Here is a 13,470-nt window from a genome sequence, read left to right as displayed (position 1 = left end):
AGTTCTCAGCCTCTCACATTTGTCTAGTCCCCTTTTCTCTTACCCAGAATGGTATCTAAGAGTGTGTGCTGGATTCTCATGGCAGTGGAGAATCGGTCCTTGTCTGGCCAGTGTTCAGTTGTAGAGAAGGGACATATAGCAGGATATTGAATGGCTTGTGAAATTGTTGGGAGAGGTAAGGGAGCAGACTGGAGGCCGCTTGGCTCTCAAAGCTGCGCTGTGCAGCTTGACTGCCAGGGCAGGGCTGTCTCCGTCACAGGCGGGGCCCTGCAGACTCAGAGATGGCTGTCACAGGCCCTGCCCGCCTGCCCACAACCTTAGCCACATCCACACCGTGAGTGTGGGTGCCCACCTCTTCCCCCATACCCTAAGATACCAATCCCCATTTGGCTTCAGAGCATCTTATCTGCAGAACCTAAATCACTTCTAGAAACCCTAAGTATAAAATGAGTCTGGGAAACGTAGTTTATTTTTTGAAACTTTTTATTGAAGTATAGTTGATTTACTATGTTGTGTTAATTTCTGCTATGCAGCAAAGTGATTCAGTTATACACATATATACATTCTTTTTTATGTTCTTTTCCCATTATAGTTTATCACTATTCACAGGATAGTGAATGTAGTTTCCTGTGTGGGAGATGTAGTATTTTTTGATTTCCAGCCCCTGCCCTGTAGGAGGGGACGGGAAGGCTTAGTGAGCTCTTGGTGCTCACAATCTGCCACATTTGTTCTATCTGTTACTCAGCATTTGTACATACCCTTCTCCCCACCTATCTAAATAACCAGAGCAAAAGCAACTTGCTCTTTTCTAACCTAATGCAACTACCCTCTGCAAAAGTTTCATCAATCATTGCATCCCTAAGTGATATAATTCTTCTTCTAGTTCAGTGACCATTCTGCATTGATAGCATATAATCTGAAGCCAAAAACACATCTAACAGCCACAATCTATACCAGAGCCTTTATAAAGTAGAAAAAAAGGAGAGTGAAAGGATAATCAGGGCATGTGTGCTTGTATGTGTGTATATATATGTATGTATGTAGTGCATATTATATAATATGCATATATACACACATTGCTAGTTTTTGCTGCATAACAGGCACTTCAAAACTAAGTGGCTTAGAATAATGGCCATGTACAATTTCTCACTATTCTGTAGATTGGTCGGGCAGTTTTGGTCTGATGCAGTCTAGCTCGTCTCTGCTGGGATTTTTCATTTGCCTGTGGTCAGCTGCAGGTCAGCTAGTGGCTTGAGGATCTAGGATGGCTGAACTCAAATATCTGGTGGTTGGCAGGTTACTGGGGTCGGGCTACCTCAGGCTTGTTCACATGGTAGTCTTAGACGTTCAGGCACAGCAAGAGGTCAGGCCCCAAGTTGCAAAGCCTTGTCTTACATTTGCTAATGTCCCATGGCCAATTCTAACTCGGAGAATGGAAAAATAGACTCCACCTTTCGCTGGGCCATTTTTGCCATTTACGACAGAACATCTGTACACCAAGGTTAGCCACATGCAGGCCGTAAAACAAGTCTCAATCAATTTATAAGTACTGAAGCGATACAGAGTACGTTCTCTGACCCCCATGGAATTAAGTTGGAAATTAAAAACAATAGTTTATCTAAAGAAAAGACCCAAATATGTGGAAATGAAACCAAAGGTCTCATCAGTTTTGGAGGAGCTGACAGGAGTCTATCTTCACTTTTTTTAGTCCCATTTGGTTTTAATTTTTCTACAAGTCTGGCAAAGATTTGGCAAATTCATCGGCTAACAGTTCTTCATGCTCTTGGGCACAACCCATTGCTACATTTGCTCTTTTTTCCTCCCCAGACTTTCTGTGGACGAATATGATCAAATGACTATTTGTTAAAATGTTCTATTAGTCAGAATTCTCCAGAGAAACAGATCCAAATAAAATCTATATGCATGCATGTGTGCTAAGTCACTTCAGTCATGTCTGACTCTTTGTGACCCCATGGACAGTACCCTGCCAGGCTCCTCTGCCCATGGGACTCTCCAGACAAGAACACTGGAATGGGTTGCCATGTCCTCCTCCAGGGAATCTTCCTGACCCAGGGATCAAAACCACATCTCATGTTTTCTGCATTGGCCGGCGGGTTCTTTACCACTAGCACCACCATATATATATATTAAGTTAAAAGACACTTAATTTATTTAATATATATATTTATGAAATAAAAGACATAAATTAAAAGATGCTTGCTCCTTGGAAGAAAAGCTATGACAAACATAGACATTATATTAAAAATCAGAGATATTACTTTGCCAACAAAGGTTCATCTAGTTAAAGCTATGGTTTTTCCAGTAGTCATGTGGATGAGAGTTAGACCATAAAGAGAGCTGAGTGCTAAAGAATTGATGTTTTTGAACTGTGGTGCTGGAGAAGACTCTTTTAGAGTCCCTTAGACTGCAAGGAGATCAAACCAGTCAATCCAAAAGAAAATCAGTCCTGAATATTCATTGGAACAACTTATGCTGAAGTTGAAGCTCCTGTCCTTCATCCTGATGCAAGGAGCTGACTCGCTGGAAAAGACCCTGATGCTGGGAAAGATTGAAGGCAGGAGGAGAAGGGGACGACAGAGGATGAGATGGTTGGATGCATCATTGACTTGATGGACATGAGTTTGAGCAAGCTCCAGGAGTTGCTGATGGACAGGAAAGCCTGGTGTTCTGCAGTTTATGGGGTTGCAAAGAGTCATACACGACTGAGCAACTGAACTGACTGAACCACACACACACACATACACATAGAAATTTATCATAGAAATTGGCTCCTGCTGATATGGAGGCTGAGAAGTCCCACAATTTGCCATCCACAAGCTGGAGAAGAAGAAAAGCTGCTGGTATAATTCAGCCAATGTCTGCAGGCATGAGAACTCAGTGGGCAATGGTGTAGGTCCCAATCTCAGTCCCAAAGTACAAGAACCAGGAGCATCAAAATCCAAGGGCAAGAGAAGGTGGATGTCTCAGCTCACGAAGAGAGTCAGTTCCCCCTTCCCTGACCTTTTTGTTCTATCCAGGCCCTCCGTGACACCCAGAATCAGGTGACACCCAACCACTTTGGTGAGGTTGATCTTTACCACGTCCGCTAATTCAAATGCTATTCTCTTCCAGAGACACACTCACAAAGTCGTGCAGAAATAATGTTTCACCAGCCATCTGGGCATCCCTTAGTCCGGGCAAGTTAACATAAAATTAACCCTCACATATGTCTCTCATCACGTCCCAACTGTCTAAGTTTGGCTTTTCCACTTTGTCCTGGAAGGTGGTGCGTTTCCACCAAGCACTAAGCTTGACCCATCCTCTTCCGCGGGCCTCTCCTTGGAGGACCCCTCCTTGCTTTAGCAACTGTTAAGCAGAATGTGGTCATGATTCATCTCCTAAGTAGCTGGAGAATTATCACAGAACTTGTGTTGTGAAAAACACATCACTAGAGTCCTAGGTCCAAGGCACACATCACTAATCAATTATGATACCGTCTTACTGACTCCTGCAAGACAAGGCACCAGGCAGCCTCTTGCTGATCAGTGAGAGTGGCACCAGAGATGAACCAGGTTTGTCATCTCAGTCTCGTGCACTTGTCCTTTTCTTCTTTTGCCTGGGGCAACCCTAATAGGTTGTTTTGATGTTCCATGTATGGGGGCAGGGGCAGAGACTCATGTCTTAAGAGATATGCTACAGTTGTCAAAAGTGCATGAAATTGGCTGTATATAAAAGTGAAACAAGACAGGACTCTTTTCCCCCCTGAATAGTGTGAAACTTACAATATTTCTCACAGTGGGAGAATTATTGAAAGCTACCATAAACATTGTTACATGGAGACTTAACGTTGAGTTGTCTGTGTTGTCCCCAAAGCATTTTTTCCCCTAAAAACTGTTTTCCAGCCTTATTCTCCTATCTTTGAGAGATCCTGGAAGCTTCTCCCTTTGTATATAAAGAGAATCTCAAAGAATTTAAAAGTCAGTTCCATCCTATAACTTAAGGAAGTACCTTCCTTGCACAGCAGAGGCCCCTCTTTGGTTTAGAAATACAGTTTAACAGCTTGAATTTCCTGAATTTCTTTTGCGTGCCAGGCACTCCCCTGAATGGTTTATCTACACAGCTCATTTATTCCTCACAAAAGTCCTGAGAGCCTGGTGTTAGTATCCCCCTTCTACTGATGATGAAATGACTTGGGGTTGTCAAGTAATTTGCCCCAAATTGCATAGCTAGGAAATGGCAGTTAGGATTCGAATCCAGGTCTGTCTGGCATCAATGTCTTAACTAGTACTTTCTCTGGATTCTTTTGGTGGGGCGTGGTCCTCTGGGTTTCAGGGCTTATAGTTTCCTCTGCCTTTCCTCTTTCTTTTCAGTTTCTTTTGCTTGAACGAAGTCAAATACTTTTCGGTCTCTTTTCTGCACCTCTCTTCCTTCCTTCTTCTCTGCCTCCAGCCTCCCTCTCTCCCTTCTCTGTTAAGCTTGATGTTCTTCAAATAGGGACAACATCTTTCATCCCAGGGAAATAGCTTGAAATGGTAGTCCCAGGGCAGAGAAAATGGCCCAAGAGCTAAGTATATGATGGCATCAGGTCCTCCTGGGGGAGCAGAATTTGAGAAAGCAGGAGGAAACACTAGGACAGGGAGGACTGAAAACTGAGGGGGTAGGCATGGCAAAGTGCCTCTTTCAGTTAACTGCACAGACTTCAGGCCTTAGACCTGGAGACTTGGTCATTGTTTATCCAGTCCCAAGAACCCACTGTATGCTTGGCCCTGCTCGGGTCTCTGGGCACACCAGGGTGACTCAGCAGTCATGTTGAGAAGAGGGAGAAGGACAGGTACATGTGGACTCCTGCCACCCTAGAGAGGTGCATTTAGGAAAGGAACAGTAGATTGGGGCCCCAGGAGGAGATATCCTTTCCTTGGGGCTGGCTCCTGTTGACACCCGGCCTTACTGAAGCTTCAGACTATGCTCTTCATCTTTCCTCTCTGCCCCCTGTTTTGCTAGTTGTGAAGACAACTGGCCTCCCCTTTGAGGCTCCGGTGAATCATTAAACACCATGAAATAAGTAAATCCCTGGTGCTACTCACTGCCCAGTAAGGAGGCGTCCAATCACCAACCAAATTCTGGGGGCCAGGCAGTCTGGGTTTGAGACTTTCAGTTGAAGACCCACAGTGAACATGCCTGTTGTTTTTCTCTGCCTGTATTGCCTTAATATGAATGTAAAGATTTCCCTGAGGGCTGGGGCTATGTCTGTCAATAGATTCTTTGGAGGAGGAGGAGTCCCCTCTCGTTGCATTTAAAGTGACTAGTATGAGTCTCTGTGCTTTAATTCGGACTGTCTCGCACACACCCTTAATTAGAAGGAAAGATATCTTCAGCCTTTTTGGTGTGCTGTGCAGAGACAGAAACGGAATCCTTATGTGCGTGCTTAAAGACATTCTCTGCCCAGTTCCTCCCACTCTAGCCTTTGGAGGAGTCTTGCACATGGTTTGCTCAGATCCCTGGTTCCAGCAGAATTCGATTCTACAGGCGCCCCTACAAGTCCCATCTGCTGCCTTTCTCTGCTGTCAGCCCGCAGGGTTCCTGTCAAACACAGATTTGCCCCTGGGCCCACTCGATGTCCAGGCCCCCAACCAAGTGGGAAACTTGAACCTGCTGAACTTGACCCAACTGGACAAAGCAGTGGCTGGTTGCTCTGATTTCCTTGAGGCCTGACCCAGCTTGGTTCTGACTCCTTGGTGTTGGCCAGCCTTCTCTCTTCTGTTGTGTGCTCACTCACTTGGGCTCTTAATATATGACTGGCTCCCCATGTTATCCCACAGGACCGGGCCATGTGGGCACCTGCAATCCTCCAGCCTCTGCCTCCCGTGTAAGCCGTGCTGACAGTTCCAGCACTGCGTTTGCAGAAGTGCTGTCTGGAAATGGCAGGAGAGTGGCAGAGTACTCCTGAGGTCTTAGCATAATTTGGTTTTATTACAAGGGTTTTCATTTTGATGGCAACATTATTCTTTTCATGGAAGAAATTATCTTCAAATTATTTAATCTTACTCTTTTATCTCTGGGGAGACTTTGGGGTATATTGCTGCAGTCTTTATAGATTGCTGGAAAATCGCAGGCCTGTCTATCATTTTAATCATTCTCACAGGCCTGCATTTGGAGGGGGAGAATGGATCTTGTAATCACAGAGACATTTGGTCCCTGAAATAATCCTGAAATATCTATGCTTTCTGGAGTAGAACCATTCAGGTTCTCTTATCACTCCAGAGGAAAATATGATCAGTCTATAAGGAGTTGAAGTTTGCTGTCAAGGAAGGTTCTGAAGAAGATAGACTCAGCTGTCTTTCTTGGGTAGCATGTGTTACCATGAATTGCAGATCCTGGGCAGAATATTCATTTTAATTAAAAATTTTTTTTCTTGGCCTGGAATGTAGTAAGCATTAAAAATGAGTAGTAGTTGCTGTTGCTAATAGTAAAGCAGCTGGATGAGCTGGCTCAGTGAGACCTGAGGAGGGCCCTGGAGCTGGGAGCTGCAGAAGGCCCCTCAGGGGTGAGTGTGGTGACAGCCTGGCCACGCCAGCACCGGCCGCACCGTGGTCCCCAGCTCCTGGCCCAGAAGCAGCCCTAGAGGAAGGCGCAGGGCGAGGGTTTCGAGAGAACCTGAGACTGAGGCTGCCTGAATGTTGTTGGCTTTCTTTGGCAGGTGTCAGGAGCTGAGCACGCTGGAACACAGTGAGCGTGCCTCCAGGAGGTTACTCTGTGGGATATTGCACCTGCCGGTTAGGAGAGTGTTAGGTGATGTCAGAAACAGCTGCTGGGATTAACCAGGGGAAATTCCGGGAGAGTGGGCCAGGGCAGCACACAGACCTGGGGAAACAGGGACACAAGGGGCTGCTCTGGGCTCAGGCCCTCCCAGTAGCTCTCTAAGCCTGGATCTGGATCGTCCTCCCCAGCCTTGCTTGTTTTCCTGGCTGTGGTGTCCCTCCCCACAGCAGCTTTTGCTTTCTATCTTCGTCTCCCCAGCAGGGTTGATTGCCACCTCCTATGTGTCTCTAAAGGACCTTGTTACAGACACCAGTGCCGGAAATTGCAATCATCTGTTCATATCAGCATGTTCATCTTTGACAGTAGAGCGCAGCACAGTGTCTGGATGAAACTGTGGTCTCCATAAATGAATGGCGAGATACTCATTGGCATGCTTTACACAGGAAGAACAAAGGAGGATGTGAAATGATGGAGCATGCACTGGATCAGGGTTCACTTCTGCCTGGAGCACTGATTCCTGGCTGTGCTGTTATTGCTGCTCAGTCACTCAGTTGTGTTCAACTCTTTGCGACCCCATGGAGTGCAGCATGCTAGGTTTCCCTGTCCTTTACCATCTCCTGGAGTTTGCTCAAATTCATGTCCATCGAGTCGGTGATACCATCCAACCATCTGGTCCTCTGTCATCCCCTTCTCCTTTTGCCTTCAATCTTTCCTAGCATCAGGGTCTTTTCTAATGAGTCGGCTCTTTGCATCAGGTGGCCAAAGTACTGGAGTTTCAGCTTTGGCATCAATTCTTCCAATGAATATTCGGTGTTGATTTCCTTTAGGATTGACTGGTTTGATCTCCTTGCAGTCCAAGGGCTCTGAAGAGTCTTCTCCAACACCACAGTTCAAAAGCATCAATTCTTCGGCCTTTAGCCTTCTTTATGGTCCAACTCTCACATCCATACATGACTACTACTTTGGATAAACCACTTTGCCTTTCTGTGTCTCCATTTCCACATCAGTTATATAGGGTGATTGCAAAGGGCTCCAGCGAGGCTCCAATGAACTTCTGGTTGTGCTGGTTAGGTGGAGGGCTGGTGCTCCACCCTGCTCTCCTGCTTGGGGACATGTGCACTGATGGGCCTGATGGGCCATTCTTGCGGGATGGATGAGACCTTTCTGGACTTAGAAGGTGGGATGACAGCTAACAGCCTGCTGTGTGCCAGGTGTTACCTACATTGTCCCATCCAGCACTTGCAATAACCCCCACCCAGGGAGGACTATTACTGTCATTCCCATTTTGCAGATGAAAAAACTATGACCACAGACTGGGGAAGTGATTTTCTCAAGGTTCTCCAGATTAGAATCCCACTGGACTAACTACAGGGCCCTATGCTCTGCTGCCTCTCTGTCAGGTTAGACCTCCCAACCTAAAGCCCTGGTGAAAATACCGTCTGTCCTGGAGACAAGTGGAGAGGCGGCAGGGAGAGCCATCAGCCTCAGCCCTGGATTTGGGGGTTCAGGGCCGTCCCTTCTGAGAGCTGCAGTCCAATGGCCTCCAACTACCTGGCGCCCAGGCCCTTGGCTTTCAGCTCTGAGGTTGTCTCTCCTTGTTTCAGCCCAGCAGGCAACAGGGTGTATGCTGTCTGGCAGAGACAGAGTGAGGGCCACCATTCTCATCGTCATTACAGAAGAGGCCCCTGCCAGCCCTTCCTCCATTGCCCTGGCCACAAGTGACTGACCCAAAGTATCTTGAGTGGTGGTCCAAGGAGAGCCCATTGGGAGGTTTAGCAAAGCGGCTAAAGGCAGCTCAGAACTCAGCCCTGGGGTTTGAATCTTAGTTAAGTCAATTACAAGTTGCTGAACCTTCCTGACTCTCAGATCCATCATCTGTACAATTTTGATGACAGTCTGAAATGTGGGTCTTGCTCTCAGTAGATACGTCATAGATTGTAACTATTGTTCTCACTAGTAGGGTGATGATGGAACCACCAGCCCTGGGGTGGGTATGGGAGATTGAAAAGGGAGCTGCCCTGTGAACTGCTAATGGGGAACGGCTTGTGTAGGGCTCTAGCTGGTCTGAAAGTGGGGAGCTCTGGCCCCTTGCTGTTGGCTCTGCTGGCTTGGTGCCTCCCTGGATGGCATCATTATCTCTGCTTCTCTTTCTGAAGTAAACAAAGTCTACAAGCAAACAAATCTATTGATCCTCCCTAGGAAATCTGAGATGAGATAAAGGACGGCATTTAGAAATGATTGGATTATTTTGTAATAATACTAGGATTTTTCTTCAGTTAGAAAGTACTTATTAGGAGTTGGAGGGCTTCCCTGGTGGCTCAGAGGTTAAAGCGTCTGCCTCCAATGTGGGAGACCTAGGTTCGATCCCTGGGTTGGGAAGATCCCCTGGAGAAGGAAATGGTAATCCACTCCAGTATTCTTGCCTGGAGAATCCCATGGACGGAGGAGCCTGGTAAGCTACAGTCCACGGGGTCGCAAAGAGTTGGACACGACTGAGTGACTTCACTTTCCTATTAGGAGTTGGACTGGGTTTCCCTGCTTCTTGAGATCTGAAGTTTCTCTCTTTTGTGAGGTACATTGGCAACTTCTCGTCCCCTCGTCTGTGTTTTTTTATCTATTTCCTCTCAGGAGTGCCAGTCCTCCTCCTGCCCCAGGGATCCCTGGTTGGGGACTTCCACTTAGCTGTCAGTGGGGAGGGTTGACATGAGAGCAAAAACTGGGGGAGCTGGTTCCCAGACTATGCTTGGCTTTCCCCAAAGGAGAGGGAGTGGTGTTGGAGAGGCTGAGACCCCCATTTCATTGTGCCTGGAGCTGCTGTGAGGTCCAGGTAGGAGGGTATGGGGCTCCAGCTCTTTCCAGTCTTATTTGTTGCCCCCATCCCAATCCCTGCCAAAAATGTCACCTGACTCACCGCAGGTGTCACCACCGCAGTCTGCTGCCCTTTCACTGTCACCTGGGTGGAAGCAGTAACCTCATAACTAATTTCCCTGCTTCCAGCTCCCCCAAACCCACATCCATCCATTGTACAATACCCAGCATAGCTTTTCCAGTGTAAGAAATTCTGCTCTTCTCTTGCCAGCTTAGTAACTTCCCGTTAGTGCTTGCAAAGTGATGAAACACTCTGAGCGTAGCCTTCAGAAGTCAGTGTGACTAGGCCCTGTGGGACTCTCCAGGCCCATCCCTGCTGACTCACCTCATCACAGTCTTCCGCACTGGCCTTCCTTCAGTGCCCCAGACTTCAGGGCTTTGCGCGTGCTGTTCCCTTTTCCAGTAATGCTTGTCCCACCTCCACCCTCCCTTGGTTTAATGGACTCCTATTCATCTTTCATGCTTCTACTTAAATGTCTTCAGTTAGGCCTGCCACAACCCTGTCAAACTAAATCAGATTGCTCTATTAAATACTCACATAATTCACTTTGCCTGCTTGGTGCCCACCACAATTGTTAATTCCATATCTTTTGAAGTTACTCTGTTCAGGGTGTCTCCCCTTACACTCTGTGAGGAGAGTCTTGCATTGAGGCTGGGGCATACATAGTAGGCACTCAAAATTGCTGACTGAATGAGGGATGATTTCTCCCCTTTCTTTAGATTAGGTTTGTCCCATCCCTTTTCCCTCTAAAGACCTTCTCTAGAGATGATTCTCTTGTATTTTTTTTAAACATGTGAATTTTGACTGTACAGTGGATGAAAAAATACGCTCCCCTAAGCCTAAACACCAGGTCCTACCCACCCTCTGTCCCTTTTCACCCCTAGCCTTTAGTGAGGGTGTGGCTCATTTCTCCAGGATTATGTGCAGGGTCTCCCTTGTGTTTTGAGCACTGCTTTGCCTGCAGCCTGTTCACAGGCCTGTGTTTCTTCCCAGAGCAACGAACTCTTCCTTGCAGTTCTCCTGTCCTTCTGTCATATGGACACGCCTGCTTTCCAACAGGTGCTTGGTGAGCACCGGGTCTGGTGCCAGCCCTGGGGGAAGCTGCTAAGAGAGCAGGCTGTCAGGTCAGAAAGACCTAGATTGTACTCCCAAGTCCTTCACTTCCTAGTGGTGTGACTTTAGCCAGTTAACCTCTGATCCTTGGTTTTCTCACCTGTGAAATAGCAGTGCCCACCACACAAAGTCATGGAAAGGACTGACTGGGATGGGCTGTACAGAGTGCTGGGGGCTGTGAGTGGCACAAGATATGGGAGCATGATGTTTGGCGGCTGCTGCTCTTATTAACATCAGGAAACGGAAGTTAGCCTTGGTTGAGCCAGACGCATCCATAAATCCCCTCCGTGTGTTGGTTTGGTCTCTGGGGCTGTGGCTCTTGCTGTGAGAAGCAGAGGGCTGAGGCAGGTGGGTGGTGGGGAGGCTTGCAGAAAGTGGGCTTCTCTGTGGGGATCTCAGGAAGTTTGTTCTGGTTGTGTGTCTGTGGGCCTCCCACTCAGCATATGGGTCTGCTTGGCTGGAAGCCTCATTTCCATGGGACTCTGTGGGCTAGTGGGTCTGGGCTACATGCTGAGAATCATGGGAATCTTTTACCTGGATAGGGACAAAAGAAACTTCCAGGGAGGCTTCTCATTTCTCAGAGAACCCCCCACGCCCTCCGGCCTAGGAGGGCTTCCAACGATGGGACTTGGCTCCTGCACACCAAGGAAGGAGCCAGTGATCATGGAAGAAGAGATCTAGGTGTTCCTTCCACTATGTGGGGAAGGTGGCTTCTTTACTTGTCCCAGAATCACAGACCTTAGAAATGGAAAAGACCTCAGAGACCTGTCAAGTTCAATCCTACAGTTTCATAGATGAGGAAACTGAAGCCCATGCCAGTCATTTTGCTTTGCTGTGACCCAGTGTCCTCATCTGTAAAATGGGACCATCTCTGCACACAGTAGCATCTCCCTTGCAGAGCCTGTTTTGAGGGTATGGTGCATGGAGCAGGCCTAGCAGAGTGCTTGGCTTCTAGTTAGTGCTCACAAAACTTGGTTTCCTTCCTCTGTGCCTGCCATTCCCTTGTTCTGCTAGATTTCTCTTACTGAATTCAGGTGACAGGGAATTTTCTGGGAGGGGGATGGATTTCCAGTATAATTTGTGTATATGAGTGTGAAGAGCTTTAGTACAGAACCACAAACTTGAATTTGAATCCTTACCCTATTGGGGAAAAAACCCCCAAACTTAGGCAAGTCACAGAACTTCTTGGGGATTTAGCTTCCTCATCTGTACCCCAGGGATGTCTGCTCACTTACTACACAGAGCTGGTACAAAGGTTGAACACAATCGTGTACACTAATCATGTATAAAATCCCTGGCAAGGGACAGGCATCATCCTCTTCTCTTAGTCTCTGTTGTCTCTTGCTTGTCTTAAAATGACTTTTTCTGAGAGAGAAATATGAGGTCTTAGGGAATGAGTGACAAGTGCAGCATGAGTTGGAGTTGGATCTGGTTCTTGGAGAGAGTCTTAGAGTCTGCAAAGGCTGTGAGCTGGTCTAACTGATTCCCACCTGCAGGTTTTCTCCCCCTCTTTTCTCTTCACTCTCCCTTGATTTGTATAAAAACTGGCTCTTCTTCTCTGTGTTTTAAATCTGTTAGTGCTCTAAATAACCAAAAGTGAACAGCTTCTGAATTGGCTGGAAATAATTACACTACTTTTTGGGCAAGAACGTTACAATCTGGTCCTGATTCATAAGAACCAAGGGTTGAATTCCATTACAGAGTAGTCAAGTCTCTAGTTTATTTTCAGGAAAAAGGAGCAATTTGATCTGATGCACGTGATGAGCTTTTTTGGAAAACAGCCATGGTAATTGTATCTTTCAAATGTACAGTTAATCACACCCTTTAATATTTTTCTCTATTGGCTTTCATTCTTTTTATCTTCCAAGCATCCTTGGTAAATTCATCTCTTCTTTTCTTATTAACATGTTTATTAATCCACAAACATTTATTGTGCTTCATTAAGCAGATTAGAGGATTAGCAAAAATTGGGATTTCGAGCAATGAAAGTTATAGGCAGAGGTAGGTCAAATACAGAATTTCAGTCTGCTGACGGCTTCATTGCCAACTTGGGTGTTAAGGGTGAGGAAACTGAAAGTGAAGGGCAATTTGAGTTTAGTTTTCTTCCTGGGTGTTGGAGTTCTCTGCTCAGCCCTTGGGGGCATGGGAGTATGAGAGGTACAATCTTGCTGGCTTCACAGCATGTTTGTCTCAAGAAACATGTTCCTGGGAGTAATCATCTCAAGCATCCGTAACAAGTTAGGGTTTACAGTTCAAAAACAATTATTTTAAAATCTTTTTCTTTTGTCAAGTCTTCTTGAAGCTCCAGTATTTAGTTTCTTCATAGGTAAGGTGGCAATGTTACTAACAATATTAGCGATCATGAGAATTCTCATTTGTTGAGTATTTACTATGAGCCTCAGACATTTGTTGTACTATGCATTTCACATGAATGATCTCGTTTTATTCTCACATGAACCCAAAGAGAGAGGGGCTAATTACGTCTCCATTCAACAGATGAGAAAACTGGAGCCCAGAGAAGGTAACTTACTTCCTAATGGACACATAGACAGTGAGTGGTGGAGGCCGAGTGACCATATGTAACTGTAAGAGTAGGCACTGGATTGGGGTCAGAGCTTTGGATTCTAGCCTTGATTATCTCACTAATTCTGTGACCTTAGAAGTTACCCACCCTCTCAGGGTTTCAGGGTTTTATTGTTGTTTGCTTGTAAATGAGAACATTGAAAAAC

The sequence above is a fragment of the Dama dama genome, chromosome 9 (genome assembly GCF_033118175.1).
Source record: "Dama dama isolate Ldn47 chromosome 9, ASM3311817v1, whole genome shotgun sequence".
Classification (NCBI taxonomy): Eukaryota; Metazoa; Chordata; class Mammalia; order Artiodactyla; family Cervidae; genus Dama; species Dama dama.
Note: the sequence above shows the minus strand (reverse complement) of the source record.